Source organism: Cryptomeria japonica, chromosome 4, assembly GCF_030272615.1.
Source record: "Cryptomeria japonica chromosome 4, Sugi_1.0, whole genome shotgun sequence".
NCBI classification, from domain to species: Eukaryota; Viridiplantae; Streptophyta; class Pinopsida; order Cupressales; family Cupressaceae; genus Cryptomeria; species Cryptomeria japonica.
The window spans coordinates 558,894,426-558,908,549 of NC_081408.1; the positions used below are offsets into that span (position 1 = coordinate 558,894,426).

A 14,124-nucleotide genomic window follows, 5' to 3' on the forward strand; every position below is an offset into this window, starting at 1 on the left:
TATGTTGATGTAGCATCATGTTTGATGATGTGGCCTTGAAACGTTAGTTATAAACAAGGGAAAGTGCCAACAAGTGTACGACTCTAAAAAATTAGGAATTATTTAAAATTTCCACATAAAATCTTGAGAAGTGTGAAGTTAGGTACTCAACTATTAGATCCTCTCCCTATCATCTAAATTGATTCCTATTAAAAATAAAGAATCATAAAGAAAATAATAATAAGAAATTTGCTAAAATATAGTGTGATTTGACATTCTATAATGTATCTAGATTCTCGATTCATTCAATATTATTGAGACAAACATTCAATTATTGATCACTTACAACTCTTAATGCATAGCATATCAAAATTCTATGACCCTTTCATGCATCCGGAATTCCCACTGTATACAAATGACATGATAAGGGAATAAGGGAAAAAATGGGTAAGATCGCCGAAAGGACGTGGACTTTCAAATATGAAATCACAAGTACCTGTCAATTGAACTGACGGATGACATTGAGTGTGCTGAGTTGGATAATGCATTCATATTTATTCTTTGCCATTTTAGTCCTTTCTGATTAATATGGCTAACCAAACCGAAGTGTTAAAATGTGTTCATATCTGGAGCCTTTGTGGGTGATAGGCTGCTTAGCACATTGTATCCCTAAAAAGAATGGTCATGGTTTTCTGCTCGGTTTTTTCCCAATAATTTTGGTTTTTTTTGGAGCTCACAGATTAGCGTGAGTTGGGACAAGATGCAAAACCATCAGCCCTTGATATAGAAAAATAGGATATGCTTTCTTGGCCCTACATTCAAGGCTAATCCAAACAAATCAGTTTCAAGCTGAAATGCTTGCATGTGGAAGCAAGAAAATAGGAAGGTAGCCTACATAATTGGGTCTCCACACATGGGATTCTCCAACTGGTGTGCCTAATGGCTTTGGCTGTCATTACAACTACAAGGACCACCAATCTGTAAAGAAGATTGACTCTGTCTCCCTGTCAATGGTGAGTAGATTCTTCTTTCCTAGATTCTTTTTTGGGTTTTTGTTTTAAATCTTGAATATTGTTGTAAGCCTCAGTTGTATGATACCCAAAATATCTTGATTATCAAGTGATAAGATTGTGGAAGGTCTCATCCTTGGCTTCTCTTGTACTCCCAGTCTTGAAGATCAAGTGGGTATTGAAGCTTTTTTGTGGGTTGCTGTTATCTGGTTGCTTTTGCCTTGACTTCTTAGCATATTGTTAGACTTTGCTGCTGCTGTAATCATGGTGGACTTCAAAGGAAAGACAGCTGATCTTAAGAAATTCTTTGGCAAGGGTTTCAAGTCAGTGAAGAATGTGTTCAAGACTGGTTGGGAGAAGGTTAAAACTATAAAGAAGAAAAAAGAGCCTGCAGCTGTATAGGCAATCTGAATCATGGGGGTTTTCAAGATGTTGAAAGTATTCAGTCATAACTATGTCCATGGATATTTGGGCCTTGGAGGATCTGCCAGGTTGGCCTAGTTCTTTTGTTGGTGGATTTTGTAGGAGCTGGCACTGTGCAGGTCTTCCAAGTTTATTGTATTTTTTTCATTTGTTTTTATCTTCTTGACTCTCAGTATGGTTTTGTAGTGTATTTATAGTAAAATAGGGTTTAAGGACTATATGTGCTTTGTACTCTGTATTTTGACATATCGATGTCCTGATATTTTATGAATATGGTGTGTAGTATTTTGGGGTTATAATATTAATTCTTTTTTCAGATACTAATCACATAGTTAACTTGACCGGCTCAGTAGACAATAGAAAGGGGTCAATTGCTGTGAATCTATTTTTCCTTTTCCTCATAACTTGCTAATCTAGTCTTCTAGATCTCTATGTTTCATTAACAATACTTTATTCTGCTAAATTTACTGGTTTACATTGTAAATACACCAAGCTAATCATACATAAGTTAGTGGTATGCCCAGCATGTTGTAAAGATCTTTTACTCCAAAACTATCAGATCAGATCTGTCTCTGCTGAGGCCTGAGACCTGATCTGTTCAAAAATTCATTTATTATCAATACAAAAATTGAGGAAAGTAGGTCACCCCTGTGGTGGATACATTCTATGCCATATGTCCCAGACAGTGATCATAGATATGAGTTTTTATGCCCCTCCAGCATAGGACATATTTTCCACCTCCATTGGTGTTAACTTGATCTCCCATTCAGTATTTAGTAAGAAATCAAGTTTACTGAGGGTTTTCTCATGGCACAGGACAAAGGTGGAAGTAATAAAAACCAGGGCATCTTGAGTCTAAGATAGTTTTTCCATCAAGTATGGAATTTTACTCCATGGATTTGGCATTATCAACTCCTTGCCCTTCAGGCACACAGGCATGCTGCAAACCAGTGTACCTAGGTTTTTTTACTGTTGTTAAACTTTTTGAATTCAACCGTGTGTAATCTTTTTCACCATCAACATACCTCATGATCCATCACAGGATGAGATATCTAGAGAGCAAAGAATGTGAAGATAGACTTCCTTCTGTTGGTGAAATATCATGCCTTGAGTTTTTGAGAGTTAAGTTAGAAGCTGTAAGCTGAAAGCGAATCTAGGTATGAGCTGAGACAATCTTAAACTCCAGAAACATAGGGTTAAGAGCATGCATATTAAGGTTAAGATGAGTCCTGGGTCAGATTTGTGGCTAGCTTGGATATTTCGTGCTGTCCAACCAGAGGGACATATATCACATTCGGAGAATAACTATCAAGTTGATGTTTACAATAAATGTTTATTCTTTGGGCCAAAATTGCAGCTCTAGTTAGGCCAGGCTGCCATAGGCCTTCTAGTATGGAGTCTCATGTGACCATGTACTTTAAAAAAGAAAATGATTGAATTTAAATTTGACAATGATTTATACATCAAGTAATATTTAATAATTAGTATATTTATATTTAGAAGAATGTAGATAAAGTATGACGAAATATATCATATTTATTCATTATTCTATTTGAAAATTTATGTAGGGACACTTTCAATCTTTCATAATTAATAATATTAGATTGAAATAATTACGAAAATTGTATGATTGAGAGGTGGAATTTAAGATATAATTAGCATTAAATAATTAATATGAATTAATTGAATGCATGGAAGAAAAAATAAATAAAATAAAATAAGAATAATAATAATAAAATATTTTTCTACTTTTCATGCATTCACAAACATATCAAATTAAATGCATTTTTTGCCTTCCCTGTAATAAACATTAATTTAGAAAGTAATATATAATTATATAATATTTACAAATTAAAAACCAAAACAAAAGAATGATCAAAATAAGAAATGGGTTTTTCAAAAGTAAAATTAAAAGTTAGATATAAAAGTAAAATTAAATAATTTGTAAATGATTGTTTTGTTTAAGATTTATTTTAATATGTTTGTCTTTAGTATAATGGTTAGTCTATAGAAGTGTTGGAAAGGTTTTGCGCATCTTATATATAATATTTAATAATTTATATTGCAATCCGCTTGGTGTGGGGTCCCTATACAAGGTTTTGTGCATCTTACATATAATATTCAATGATTTGTATTGCAATCCACTTATTGTGGGGTCCCTACACATTAGGTAGACCTTTTTTTTTAAAACAAATTGTTATTTTTAACATTAGAAAAATGTATTTGATATATGTGGTGGGTCATATAAAATCCTAAGTATACAAGACAAATTCATGGAAGATCAAAGGTCACTTAGTGTGGTTGGAGAGATATTGGGTTTGCTTTGAAACATGAAAAGCCACATGGGTGTTTGGTTGGAACGATGATTCTTGGGTTCATGGTTTGCTCATTGAGGGTAGTTGAAGATCTAGCATGGGAATAATTTTCTACAGGGTTTCTTATGTTAAATCTTATGGTGTGTATTTTTCTGTGGGAATGCTTTGATTCTATTTTATTTTAGAAATGTTGTTTTATTAGATTAATATGATTTTCTTCAATTAATATTAGAATTTATTTATGATTTTGGTGTTGGGACTCTTCTCATTTTGTATTAGAGCCACTTTAGTTTAGTTGATAGAGGAAGGGCAATTTTAGCCATATATTAATTTTGCCTATTAATGGGAGTATCTTGTATAGGTCATATTTTTAGGTATTGAGGAATATGAACAATTCTTGTAGAGGTTGTGGACTTGGACTGTTGATGATTTGTAGCCTCTAGAACAACCCTTGGATACTTGGTCACATTGAAGTTGTGGAGTTGGTCATTTATTGACCAAGAGCTCCTAGACAACCCCTAGAGGCATGTTGTCATCCGTGAAGTGGTGTTTTGGCATTCAAATAGTGAATCTTCGGTTTAAGGACAAGTTATGAGTGTTTTGGATACATTAACAAATTCAAAATTGCAAGGATGTCTTCGACGTGTATGGTTTTGTAGGTTTTACATGTAATCAACATTTGTGGCTTACAAATATATGGAATGTAAATGGGTCTTGAATTTTAGGGATGTTAGCTTTGATGAGAGGTTTGTCTTGAGCCATATATTGTTTTGAGGACTATTTAAAGAAGTACATGGCATGGTTTTATTTTGCTTTGCCTTTTCATGTGAACCTTGAACTTTGGAGATATTATCCCCGAGGATCAGTTTATCTTGAGCTTTAGAGTTAGTTCCAAGGATGAGTTTGAGAAGTGTAGGGCATGGTTAGTGGCTAAAGGCTGAGTCCATAGATGTAAGACTGGATGTTAGTATAATCTTCTTTCCAATTGAGAAGCTTACATCTTTTAAAATTTTGATTCATTTATATTGTGATTAACCTTGGGGTTGAATGGTTAAATTCAAAGAGAGCTTTCTAGATGGAGATTGAAAGGAGGATTTCTACTTGTCACACCTAGAGCACTTGGTAGTGTTGACAAAAGGACATGGTATGGTTTGCAAGATATCTTTGCATGGTTTAGGTTTCATCCCAAAGATTTGATTCATGTTGTTGGAGATGATACATATGTAGAGCCAATCAAGTCACTATGTATCAACCATATTGGTGCTCATTTATTATTATTTCACTTCATTAATTTTAGAATAGTATTGATGTGATAGGGGTTCTTTAATCTTAGTGTTCTATGTGATATTAAGAACCTAAGAGAGCTATGTTTACTTGACATGGAGATTATGAGAAAGATAGATCGTCAATCAAAGGAAGTATTCTAACTTGGTTTTGTAGTGGTTCAATTTGTAGGATTGTAGATTAGTGAGGATTCTTTAGTGCTAGATGGTATATGTTGAACACCCAACAAGATTGAGAGGGGGGGTGAATCAATCCAGAACTTCAAAAGCAGTTATTAATAAACTTATTCAATATCAACACTTTAACCATTAGCACATCAAACAAAAACACATGAACACCAAATATACATGGAAAAACCAAATAGGGAAAAACCAGGTCAGAATCTAACTCAGAATATGAATAACAATGTTTACAACATTTTAGGCATGTAGCCAAGGAGCACCAACACCTAGGGGACTTGAAGAACTAAGGTGCTAAAACCTAAGGCAAAATGCAAAAAAACTTGTGCTGCTGAAGAACACTTCTTCAGGACAAGATACAAACTGTTGCTGAAGGACTCACTGTCAATCAACAACGAATGAAATAGTTGAACTGAAATTGAGAAGGATTCTCCTAATCATGAAATTATCCTTGAACAATAATCAAGTGACCAATAACATGAAAAACATCTTTGATGATCTGCACTGTCACAACACTTTGTCTAACAGAACATATCAGCTTCAAAGTTCTTCCCAAACTAACTCTTGCATCACCACAAACTCAAATCTGCTTGCAAATCATTTCCATACACTTCTCACACAATTCATTTCTCATCCATACTCAATCCATCCTTCTGCACATCTTATATATGAGATACAACATTGAAATCCTAAACAAGGGTCGGCCAATACAATATCACATAAAATAAGCCACTCAGACCAAAAATACTTAGATTGGTCCACTCCAGGAGAAAGAGGGAACTAAAACATATCATAATACATCATCCCATGAACAACTTGACAACCCGCACACACTAGTGCACATAATCCAAAAGATGTTACAAAACATAACATGTAGATATAATAAGACAATCGGTCATATAATCACTTCCAATGCAAAATACTCCATGCGGATCTCCACAAACCAAAGTGAGACCTAGATAATCACCTCAACACATCTTCCAGCACATATCCGAACCAAAAGAACATGATCCACTAAGCCGCAATGCAATTAGCATCATATCTGGAGGGCACCAAAAACATTTCGGACCACCCTAAATATATGATGACACAACCAACACCAAAAGAGTATCCAAACCAAACTCTATCCATATAACCAAGGTTTGAAAAAGCATATCTGGACCAATATCCATCTATATAACCAGGTTTGACATCAATGCCAACCTTACAAGTTCATGCTTCTAACAGTGTAGAGGACATGAGCCACATCCTTTGTATCGATGGTTTTTTTATGTTATAGTCTACACCAAACTAGATACAACCCAAGCAGTGGGAGTCCTAGGGGGAATATATGTGTACACAGTAGACAAATATCATTAAATTCTATAGTACAATGTTTTCTACTTGGGAGGATAGACTTTGTGTAGGAAAATGGATATAGTTGCAAATTGGGCTAGAGATGTTAACAAGAGGTCTACTAATAGGTATAGGTTAATATTGTATCAATGTGGTGTAGTGAGTTGTATGAGAAACAAATTATGGTTGTTCTAGCTACATAGGTAGAGTATATGTTAGTTACTTAGGCCTATTTTGGAGGAGGTTTAGCTTTGGTGATTGTGTTTAGAAATCAATTTTTTAGTATGATACAATGGTCATTCTATTTGATAGTTAGTGTGCCATCAACTTGGCTAGGGATCTTATCTTTCATTCATGGACAAAGCTTGATACCACTTTGTTCATGATATCATAGATGATCATAAGGTTTTGGTCAAGATGGTGGTCACCTTAGTGCCTATTACAAATACATTGATTAAGCATGTGAGGACAAAGGAGTTTAGTTCCAGACCAACATGGTTATGGTGATGTTTTTCCCTGAGTAGCATGTCTTGTCTATGTTTGGCTCACAATTCACAAAATGAGTGAAATTTGTTGCTACTTTAACTCTTAATTGGGTTATATAATCATTAATATAGTCTTATATGGGTAGTTATGTTAGGTTGGGTGCCATCCAAGGCATAAGTAATATACAACAAGGGTGCATTTATCTACCTGCAATCTTGATTTGAAGACATTTGGAGTAAGGCATGTAATTCTATTATTTTTCATAAATTTTCTCTACAAATTACAATTTGTTGAACTTTTTACTTTTGTTTACATTTTTGGAAAGTTTGATTTAAAAACCATTAGGGATCTAATCTTTAAATTGTGTTCTTCTTGGATGCCTTTAAAGGTTTGCCCCCTCAAAAGGGCTTATTATTCTCAAGTATTATTATGTATTTATAGCATATTTTCCTATTGTATTCTTGCCTCATGCAAGTTATTTCATTACAAGTGGTATCATATCATGGTCTTGGCACTTAAAACACAAGAAACAAGTTTTTTTTTATTAAGAAGGTTGAATAGTGATGGACTTGTAAAGCACTGAGAGGGGGGGGGGGGGGCGGGGGGGCAGTGAATAAGTGACACCAAAAACAATACTACTTTAAACATTAACCGGTAGATATACTTAACAAGTTTGTTAAACAATATGCATGCAATCCAAAATGATATAACAACATCCACAATAAGTAAAACATCCACCATAACACAAGTGTTTATACGTGGAAAACCCAAATGGGAAAAACCACAGTGAGATGGGACTCACAAGTTAACTATCTACAGTAATAGATAACTGACCGGTTAAGGTCTACAAAAATTTGCTCTGGTAGGAGCGAATCCTGCTAAAGATCCCAGAGCTTAGTTAAAAGTTATACCCTGTAAAAGGTAGTACCCTGTAAGGATTAACCTCGGTAGAGGATTTCTGAATCCAAACTAATGGATCACCTGGTTAGAGGATTTGTACAATGAAGCTTGTTAGAGCTTACCCAGTTAGGGGATTTGACTGTTGCAGTGATTAGAAAACAACAGGTGGCGTGATCTAGTAGTAGCACAACTTGCTTGTATAGATCCTCTTATGTGCACTCAACACTTCTTTACCAACATACTCTGCAACTTAACACTTCTGCCTTCGCTCAAATCATCTCATAACATATCTCCTTCGCTCATACAAAATAATTCATTGTGATGTCAATATATAGACATTTAGATTTCATGTCGGCCTCTAGAAATCATATCACAATTTTCTAGGTGTAGTGTATTTGGTCAAACAATCATAACTCATCACAAAAATACCGCCAAAAATTGTCGGTGAGTATAACTCATCACGACTAGTGATAACTCATCACATAATCAATGAATACTGGTTGGAACAACAGTACCGGTTGGAGTTAAACATATAAACCGTTTATCCTTTGATGCTCCTTTGATAATCTCCGCTGGATCTTCAGGTTGATGTCGGGTTATGTATATCCATTGGTTGTCTCCATGTATATACCGGTTGTCACCATGTATTGGTTAGATATAAATCTCTAGTATACCGGTTGTAGTATAAACAACTTTGAAGTCACACCAGTAGACAATATGAACATATGTGTGTGTATGTGTTTCATCAATGACAACATATGATGAAGTTATTCATTACAATCATCATCAAGCCAACAAATAGTGCATATCTCCCTCAACTCAATTTATTTTTTCTTAATTTTTCAAGTTTTTTTAAGAACATATTGAAATTGTCCAAACTTTAGGTCAATTGGAGTAGTTTTGAAAGAGTTATTATGGAATTAGGGATTTCATTTAATTCCATCCTAGGGCTATAAATCCATGATTTTTTAAAAAAATTTGGAGGGTTGAACAAGGGTGTGTTGATATACCTACAATCTTGATTTGAACACATTTAGAGCTAAGCCTCGTTATATTAGGACAACAAATTAGACATAAGGGAAAATAACTTCTAGACACTAAGAAAAGAGTTATGACAAGGAGGATACAAACATGTCCAGTTTGGATCAATTGTGCCTTCAGTTGTAACTACCTCACTATTGGATGACAAGGTAAGCTAGTTGGAAATAGATATGTATGATAGGCAAGGCGAATTTGAAAAGGCATGGCTCATCTCAATTTTACAATGAATAAATAATTGAAAATGGAAATGGATTATATCCAAGGATTAAACTAGCAAATATCATTGTCACAACCAAAACAACAACTCCAGTTCATATTTAATCAAGCTAGAATATTGAGACCAGTTTGTCCTAATCCAAATGTTAGTACCCATACAAGATCTCATTACATGCTACCAAAGATAGATATGCACAATTTTGATGGCAAGGCTCCATTGACTTGGATAAATCAAATGGAATTGTTTTTAACGTGCATCAACTCTAAGTGGAAAAAAAAGTGAGAAGATTCCTTATATCTAAAACCAAAGCAATTTATTTGGTATAGAACAAAGGAAGAAAAAGGCTCTCACTATCATATGGTCATTTTTATTGAGGATACACATTCACAAAATAGAAAACATTCAAACTCTAGAAATAGTGTGTCAAGGAACTACTTCAATCAATTAGCCAAACTATGTCAGGTAGGATCAATCAAGGATTATATTTATCGATTCTAGAACCTATCATTGAGAGTAGATACAATTAAAAAGGAGAACTTGAATTAATTATTTCTAGGTGGTCTCAAGGATCAAATCCAACATGTGGTACACATGTTTAGAGCTACTTTTATATTTGATTCCTTTTTGCTAGCATGTGGGATAGAGGAGAATTTTTTAGTTCATAGAAAGAAATTTTTTAATGGCATGAGATAGAAAAGATTTTGAACAAAATCATTCTTTCATTCCACTGGAATGACTTAATAAGTTAACGAGAAAAAGCCAAGATGGTTATTATTTTTGTGTAATGTTATTATTACAAAGGAAAATGCACAATATGTAGGGACCTAGTAACCATAAGCAGTTACTTAGGTCGTTCAAATGCTTTATTGTTCCAAACCTAAATTTAAGCAGCACGTGGGACTATATTTAGAATGCTCCGTTACTTATGGATTTTAAGAAATACCAGCAGGTTGTTGGCTCTGTCCCTAAATCCCTTAATAAAGATAGTTTGTCGGCGGGACCTTCGATTGAAGGATGTGGAAATGTCTCTTCATATAAATTGGTAGAAACAGGTCACATTAATCTTGAAAATAATCCATTGTGTTGTAGTTCTGGGAAACCAAATGATCACACTTCGAGTTCGGTCTCACTTTCGTCTTTTCTGAAGACATTTTCTAATAACGGGGGTATAGTGATTGATGGTAATCCCCTAATAAATGGAGTAGATCATTCATTGACAATAGATTGCCCTAAGATGCCAAATAATCACATAAAAGGTAAGGATGACAATTTGCCTTCATGCACTCATAAGGAGGTTTTTGATTCTTCAAAGAATGCGAATTTAGATAAAAATGTAGTGATTGATATGGAAACTATTAAATAGGTACATGCCATAGGTTTTCCTAATGATGCTTCTTTAGTTCAGGAAATTAAGAATTTGGTGTCTAATAATTCCCCTTTGAATGTTGAAATTAATATGGCTAATGAATCTTCCTTAGGGAATAGTAATCCGTCAGAGGTTGTCCCAGTTATTATGTCAGATGAGAATCTGGTTCAGCAAGTAAATGATATTTTTAACAATCAGGCACATCAGATGGATGAGGGTATTACTGATAGAGTTGTTTGTTCAATTGAGAATGATTTGGGGGGTATAAACTCGACCCTTCCAATTTCTGAATCTGGTAATCCTTTTGTGGTTTTGGCTGCAACAGAATTGGGTTTTGAAGATAATCCAATTATCCTGGCTTCTCCAAAGTCATGCAAGAGTTTACCTATTGTCCAAGCAACTCTAGTTTTTTCACCATCAGTGGTTTCTCCTGGGAGAGGTAGGCCTCCAAATAATCTTAAGACTTAAATGGAAATTGATGCTGGAATTCAAAAGACTTTGTCCCTTTCAACTGCTAGTGGGCAAGGGAGGCATTTGATCTCTCTTGGTAGGCCTAAGAAAACATGCCTAACTCCTGTAAGTGTAAAAAGAAAGAGGAGTAAAAGATCTATGACTAGTCCTCCTATGACAAGGTCAGGGGCTGTGAAACGTAATTTGCAAGGTTGCTTTGGGGAAAGCAAAAATTCTCCGACTAATGGGAAGAGGGGAGCTTCGGCCTCCCCTCAAGGACAATGAGAATTATTTCTTGGAATGTTAGGGGCTCAAATGCCCCTAACAAGAGATGCTTAATTAAGTCCCAGGTGGACTTATTTAAGTGTGATATTTTTATGTTGCAAGAAACAAAGTTGTCAAAGGAGTCTGTTGATTTGGTTTTTTCATCTTGGAGAAGGTGAAATTTTCTTTCTTCTCCTTCTTGTGGTGCTTCAGGAGGTTTGGTATTGCTTTGGAATAATTATAATATTGAGGTACAGTTAGTGGCATCTGCTACAAATTGGATGTTGACTTTAGTTATAAGCAAGATTTTGAAGGTTAAATTCTGGCTTTTTAATATTTATGCTCCGTCAGGAATTCAAGGGAAGAGTAAGTTATGTGGTGAATTAAAGAGGATTTATTCTCCCTTAAGACATGGTTCCTTTATTATCTTTGGGGGTGATTTTAATGCTATCACTGACTTAGATGAGAAAAGAGGAGGTGTTTTCCCTAATAAAAAGATTATGGATGACTTTGGGGATTTCATTTCTGATATGAGCCTTTTTGATTGTAAGTCTCAGAATGGGGTTTTCACATGGACAAACATGAGAAGGGATTTTTCTCAGATTGCTGAGAGATTAGATCGGTTTTTGTTATCTGAGAATTGGATTGATTCAGATTTTGAATTCTTTTCCTCTATTCTACCGGTCTCGGGTTCTGATCATTTTCCAATTTCCCTATCAGTTATTGAGGATAGGGCTTCTTTTAAGTCTCCATTTAAATTTGAGCCCATGTGGTTTAGGGATTCTTCCTTTTTGCCTCTACTTATGAAATGGTGGAATTCTACTCCTTTTTGTTTTGGGTCTCGTATGTTTCAGATTTCTAAGAAGTTAAGCTATTTGAAATTGAATATTAGGGAATGGAATATCTCGCATTTTAAGAACATTTTTCAGGAGAAACAAAGGATTCAAGATATGATTGAGTGTCTTAATACTCATGTGCTTCAACATGGTATGGTGCCACAAGTTTTTGATGAATTGAAGTCACTAAACTTACAGCTTGAGGAGGTGTTAGCTAGAGAGGAAATCTATTGGAGACAAAAATCTAGAGAGTTATGGCTTTTAGATGGTGAGAAGAACACAAAAAAAATTCATTCTTCAACTAAGATTAAAAGATGTAAGAATAGGATATCTTGTATTCAATGTCAGAATGGGAATTTATTGACAGAGCCAGAGGATATTGCTTCAGAGGCAATTAGGTTTTTTAAGTCATTATTATCTTCGGAAAATGGAAATCTCAGCAATGATATTATATCTAATATTCCTCCTTTAGTATCTTTGGAAGACAATAAGATGTTGATGTCTCCCTTTTCCTTAGAAGAAGTTAAGAGTGATGTCTTTGCCATGAATCCGAATAATTCTCCGGGACCAGATGGTTTTACTCCTTTATTTTTTCAGAAATGTTGGGATTTTGTGGGAAATGATGTTTTATTGGCTCTCGAGGAAGCTAGGAGAAATAGGCCTATTTTAAAATAACTTAATACTATAATGATTGCAATTATTCATAAAAAAGAGGATACTAAGACTTTTGCTGACTTCCGCCCCATTGCTTTATGTAACACTTTGTATAAGATATTTACGAAGGCAATTTCCCTTAGGTTGGTAAAAATTCTACCTAGGATCATTTCATTGGAGCAAGGTGGTTTTGTTCCTGGAAGGAAGACGACAAAGGGTGCAATTGTAGCACATGAGGTGCTTCATTCTATTTCCACCCAAAGAACCCCGACCATGATACTTAAACTAGACATGATGAAGGCTTGTGATAGAGTAGAGTGGGGGGCTTTATGTGTTGTTCTTGAGAAGTTAGGTTTTTCCAAAGCCTGGGTCAAATGGATTCATGCATGTATTTCTTCTGCAAGATTCTTAGTATTAATTAATGGTTCTCCTTGTGGTTTTTTCACTTCCACTAGGGGTTTGAGACAGGGAGATCCACTTTCTCCCTTTTTGTTTATTCTCCTAGCTGAAACCTTTAGTTGGGCTATTAGGGTTGCTAAAGTGTGGGGGCTTTGGAAAGGTATAAGGATTCATAATATTCCCCAAAGTATTTCTCATTGTCTCTTTGTAGATGATACTCTGTTATTTGGACATGCTTCGTTAGTTGAGGCAAAAGTGATTAGAGGAATAATACAAAGCTATGCATCATTTTCTGGTCGGTAAGTGAATGGTGATAAATCAAAGATTTTATTCCTTAATACATCACAACTTGTTCCTCATAGGTTGCAATCCTTTTCGGGATTTGAGACTAGAAATCTTCCATGTACTTACCTTGGGATTCCTTTCTTTGTTAAACAGGATAAGATTGGTTTTTGGGATAAGATTATTTCGGTCATTTCTAAAAGAATTCTCTCATGGAACCATAGATGGTTAACTTTGGCGGGTAAAATTGTTCTCATCAAGTCTGTTTTGAATGTTGTTCCCATATATCTCATGTCTATTTTGAAGTCTCCAAAAGCAGTTATTTCTATTTTACAGGATACCCTTAGAGATTTTCTTTGGAACAATAATAAAGATGGCAAGAAAAAATTCCCTTTAGTTGCATGGGATAAGGTATGTTTGCCTAAGGAACTTGGGGGAACAAGAATTCGGAGTCTAGAGAATCAGAATTTTGCCTTAGGTGCTAAGCTGGTTTGGAATTTATATGACAAGCCCAGCTCCTTATGGGCACAGATTATGTTTGCCAAATATTTAAATGATGGACCGAGAGAGTACATTTTTAAAGTCTCAAATTTGCCTTCAGGTTCTACCATTTGGAATTTCCTTTGTAAATGTAGATCAGTTATTTTGCCTCATCTCTCATGGATTGTTCACAATGGTAGAAAGGTCAGATTTTGGGATGAAGT

General features: G+C 34.9%; 1 long non-coding RNA gene across 1 annotated transcript; it reads left to right on the plus strand.

The window, feature by feature from the left end:
- The first annotated feature begins 345 nt into the window (after nucleotides 1-345).
- Nucleotides 346-1,683, plus strand: LOC131029456 (uncharacterized). The gene is made up of 2 exons (XR_009102777.1): nucleotides 346-992; nucleotides 1,148-1,683. It is a non-coding gene; the product is annotated as an uncharacterized LOC131029456 (long non-coding RNA).
- The last annotated feature ends 12,441 nt before the right edge of the window (nucleotides 1,684-14,124 follow it).